The sequence below is a fragment of the Opisthorchis viverrini genome (genome assembly GCF_000715545.1).
Source record: "Opisthorchis viverrini unplaced genomic scaffold opera_v5_233, whole genome shotgun sequence".
Taxonomy (NCBI): Eukaryota; Metazoa; Platyhelminthes; class Trematoda; order Opisthorchiida; family Opisthorchiidae; genus Opisthorchis; species Opisthorchis viverrini.
Window position 1 is genome coordinate 709,656 of NW_008751886.1, and position 5,387 is coordinate 715,042.

Consider the following 5,387-nt stretch of genomic DNA (forward strand, 5'->3'; position numbering starts at 1 on the left):
CGGTAGTTGTATTAGCTCTGACGGAAGTGTGTCTGATGAAGTCAGTGCAAGAATCTCAAAGGCTCGAATCACGTTTGCTAATTTGCGTCACTTGTGGCGTCAAAATGTATCTCACTGGATCTTAAGGGTCATGTGTACCAGACTACAGTAAGGGCAGTGTTGTTGTATGGGCGCGAGACATGGCCTCTGCGGACAGAAGATGTGAGGCGTCTTCAGGTTTTCGACCACCGATGCCTCAGAAGCGTGGCTGGTTTTGGATGGCGTCAGCGTGTTAGTAACGAGGCGATTAGAAAACGGGTATTTGGTTGTGCTGCAGACACTTCCATCCGGGAAAACATTCAGCATCATCGACAGCGATGGCTCGGTCATGTGCTACGCATGCCAAAACACCGTCTACCGAGACGAGTGTTGTTCTCCGTGCCTCCTTCAGGATGGCGCAAACCGCGAGGTGGACAGCACATGACTTGGCAGAAAGGCGTGAAAGAGATCACGAAGAGTTTGGGTGTTGTTGATGTTGTACGCATTCCAGGATGGGGTCCCCGTGATCCCTTCTGTGCTTGGCTGGAGACGTTACAGAAATGGCGGATAATCCATGTCAGTGGCGCTCGTGCTGTCAGTTTATTTTTGTTTCAAATTCGATGGCATAATTGGGCGACTTGTGGATGGTCTCCAAAACTCCAACATTTCAATCGTTTCTTTTGAGAAACTTATGGACCTTGCTTATACGGTCTATGGCCTAGTATTTGCGGGAGCCTGTCAGAATATCAGCTACACACCATGTTCCAAAAGTACGTTGATTTCAGCTGCTACCGTTTCAGTCACCAGAAAACGGGAGAATGCCGGTGATACTGCATTGGAATCGGTGGCATGGTCATTAATTCCGGAAACTGGATAGCTACGCATTGAAGTCGATAGCTTTGATACGCGTTAGCCACCAACTGCGTGACTGAGTCATGTCTGCCAGTGTCAATGACCATTGCTGAGTTGAATCCCGGGATCCGCATCCAGGAAGGCGGCGCTTGTCGACCCTACTGAGTTGATTAAACTGGATACGCATTGAAGTCGATAGCTTTGATACGCGTTAGCCACCAACTGCGTGACTGAGTCATGTCTGCCAGTGTCAATGACCATTGCTGAGTTGAATCCCGGGATCCGCATCCAGGAAGGCGGCGCTTGTCGACCCTACTGAGTTGATTGGTTAGTGTTTTTCATACTTCGTTGTCGGGTAGTAGACACTCCAAACTCTTGACAACTTTTACTCAGCACATAGCTGGGCGAAAAGAGTTGTGCGAAGGAGGCGGTTCTCTGGCAGGCGGAGTATATGTTCTAACCAGCGTAACCTTTGAAGCGTGAGAAGCTCATCCATCATGGAGAGTTCCTTTCTCCTGGTACTGTCTGGCGTACTTTCACTAGTGATACGATGTTCCCACCAGACCCGGCTATTGCTTCGGTGACATGAGCAGTATAAAAATTAACAACCTTCGTACGTCCTGCGCGCGTAGGGGCCAAAGAGTGCAGCTTCAGGCGGCTAAATAGGTAAGTTGAAGAGGAATGGCAAGAGAGGGCAGCCTTAAACCACACCATCAGACGTGGTGAACTAACTCGAAAACTTGCTCTATATCCTACACACCCACGAGATTTCATATACAGTGTCAATATTTAGAAGAGACGCCGCTAATCACCAAATATCACCATGTTTCTGACGATCGACAGAGCCAGAAGTAGTTTTCAGGTCATGAGGAACGACGAACTTGTGACGCCTGAGAGAGTCGCGCTGTCCAAAAACTTGTCGATCCATCCTCAGCCAGGACGAAACTCAGCTTGATTCTCACGAGTTTGTCTCTCCCGATAATCGACCCAACGGTATTCCATTCAGGCTCGTTGGATTCTTCCAGAGGTTGTGTTTGACTGGGGCTAGCTAAAATGCCGTTTAAAGTGTTCAGATCACCGCCCAAGACGACGAACTTACGAATAAATTGCAGTTCTGCCTTCTTCGCAGTGTTTCACCGGCACCTTTCTTTTGGTTGTTTAATCGAATCAACTGAAACAGGTTGCGGCTGTTGTCTGCAGCTTTCTGCATCTCCTTGACCAATCCAGCAGCGTTCTCTGCCATTCTTCACACTTCCGATTATTCGGTGTTTGAGGGATCTGCATTATATTAGTTGCTAATTACTGGTAAGGTTCAGCTAACAGCAAAAAAATCTGCTGACGTCGACGACATCCAGCTAGTATATTCGGATGACCTGGACCGAAAGTTCTGGAAGCTGAGACCAAAACCCCAATGCAACTTCCAACCAATCCTCCTCATCAGCATGACTGTGTTTCCAGTGGCTCCAAAGCCAGAGTGGCTCGATACAGTTTGGCTGCTGGAATTCGTAACAGGTAGTGAACCGATTTGCTCCGCTTGAGCACGCGTAATGCTGACGGAAAGTGAAGTGGTAAACGAGCCCGCACGATGGCATCGATTTGCCCCCTTGAGCACGCGTAATGCTGACGGAAAGAAAAATGGTAAACGAGCCCGCACGATGGCATGATCGAAGGTAAGCTGCGTACCCTAGAAGTAACGAGAATCTTTAATTGAAGCTCTCCATCAGCAACTTATAGCCACATGGTCCAACTCAGTCCGTGAATAGTCTACCTCCGATATTTTTTAAATTACTTTGCGTGGACAACTAACCGTCAAAAAACACAATGTTGTCGCCTGCACGATATAAGTCTTGAAATCTCTCCAGATGCCGCTATATCCGGAAGCGCTTGGGTGTGTACTTCAGCATAAAGTCGACCCTACCACCGAGATAAAAGGAGAAGTAAACAACCTTGATGAACTGCACCAGTTGTGGAGAGACCCCTGGTCGATGCATTTGGCACCTTAATCCCGCTGGATGTGAAAAGCTTCAGGTAAGAAGGACATTTGCAAACTTCAGGGACATTCTTCTTTGACAATAATGTGTGGAAGAGCCCATCTGTTCACGCATTCGTAGTCTCCTTTGAATTTGAGGAAAACCATGGCTGTTTGACGCTCTGTGTGGAGCTGCTTAAGCACCATGTAAAGATATGGTCAACACACCCTCCTGCTTGATGCTCTTGGACCCACCCCTCACGATCCCAAGATAGGAGTTGCAACAGAAATGGAACGGGTTGTCGGGTTATGATTAGCGTGAGACTTACACCGCTATGGTTAAAACAGTTTTTTCGGCTACATTTTCTCAGCACGAATGCTATCACCGATTGACCCTAATTCCCTAGAGCACTTTCTTGTTCTCTTATACGCACGAGCAAACTGGTCGAAACAAAGATTTCCAGTCGTGTTTGAACAACCCTTCTGGAATCTCATCAGGCCCTTCATCCCAATAGCGCTTCTACGCAGAAAGGCATATTAATATCCAAGTAACTGATGGAGGATATAAGTTCTCGCACCACGGGTCAAAATGAGCGTGCCGAATCAAAGACTTGGGCTCCGGGTATGGGGATGACTGTATTGCAGGTATACTGCTTGGCGAACTAGATGATGGTCTTTATTGTGCATTAGGTTTCCAATGTTACCCTCGATTAACTAACCTGTTAGGTCCCTTTTTGCGAATTCGATGCAGCAGCTTCGAGTATTTCCATTTACATTGGCCTCTTCCGTTCCTTGAAAATTCTGCTTCAACCACACAGGCTACGTTGGAGTGGTCGTCCAGTAAATCGCCTAATTAAATTATACTCTGAACTCCCGGGGATGGTGTGCCACGTGCCAACGAGTAACATTGAGTAGCTTCCTTGTCCCGTCATGAAGACAGTGGACCTTACCGCGGCGTGATGGCTTGTGATCCTCCATAACCCATTGAGCCATACTGGATAGTTTACGTGTGACACTCAGCTTCTCACACCAGGTTTGTCAATGGGTAGATTTCGAACTAACACATTCCTCGTTCTTCAGGTTGGGGTTGGAACACGTGTCACCACTTACTCTTTAAAAGTGTAGGCTGCTAGATGGCCTTACGCTAACTGACGTTGTCGTGCGGTTAGGTTTTTGAGCCAAAGGCCTAGATGGATGATCCCAATTGTCCTCCTGTCTAGGTCTGGGTGCCCTAGTTACATCCGTAACCAGGTACAACCATGAATTGCACACTTACAATCATTAATTACGTCACACCGGCCGTGGTTTTTGACATCAGCCGCATACAGGAGGGTGGATACACGAAAATAGGTTACTCCCGACGCCTTTATCTTTCACATACTCTTCTCCCCCTCCCTTTCCCGGTGACATCTCCACAGGCCCATTCTTACGGACTGACATCTGTTCGCTGTCCATTGCCACAGTATCTAAAATTGACTCGGCTGCCACGGCCAAAGACACTTCGAAATTATCCCTCTAACCCCGATGCTCAGTTAATCCACAAGCACTCTGAAACAGGCGGGAAAACAGACAGCTCTTCCGTATACGCATGACTCGCTTCGGTAATCGCCGCGTGCGCTCCATCAGACTAGGTATGATACACCCATAGACAGCTTTTACAACGCTTTGAGTGCCTTGTTGCAGCAGGCTAAGACCTGGGATATTCTTGTGGTTGTCGGGGATATAAATATGCAAATAGACAGAGCTACCTCTGCTGATGTTCAGTTAATTGGTCCTCTTGGACTGGAATCGAAACGCACGGACAACAATGAAGGCCTGCTGCAGTTATTTGCTGACCACAGACTTTTTCTTTACTAACTTCCGAAACAATCAGAGCCACTTGGTCACACGTTGCTCTCCGTATACGAGTCGACTCCCAAACACAGAAGTACCACATTATAGATGGTGTGAATCGATTGTCGCTCGTTCGAGAACACCTATGTTAATTCGGAACATGCACTTGTTCATTGATACTCCCCGTTGCACTTTTCAGGTTCGCGCAGGATGTGCATACCTCTCATGACCATTGAGAAACACCCTGGCCCCTCATGTGTAGCAAGCCTGCCAAAACCAACTACTAAATTCCCCTGAAGTGGACTCTTACGGAAATATATTGTCCGTGACTCTGCAGGATCCAGGGGTTTCCGCTTGTAGAACACTAACCATATCTAACTACTAGATTTCGAGCGACACAGAAATTTCTTGACGTTCGGACACCTAATTCGTCCGCTCGAGAATATAATACCACTAGACGAGCTATCAGACTTAAGGTGAAAAAGCGAACTTCTGGGGATCGAGAGGTTTTCTGGGTCTGGGTAGCTGAAGACAGGTAGGACGTGAGAAACTCAGAATATGAGTAGACTGTACGAGCTCGTACGCGCAGCAGACCCGAAGAGATTTCCGGTGATTGGAACAATTTCTGGTGATAAGGGTTAACCTGTTTCCAACAGAGAGGAGCGCCTAGATAGTTGTGTCGGGCACTTTAAACAGCAATTCAACTGGTAACCTT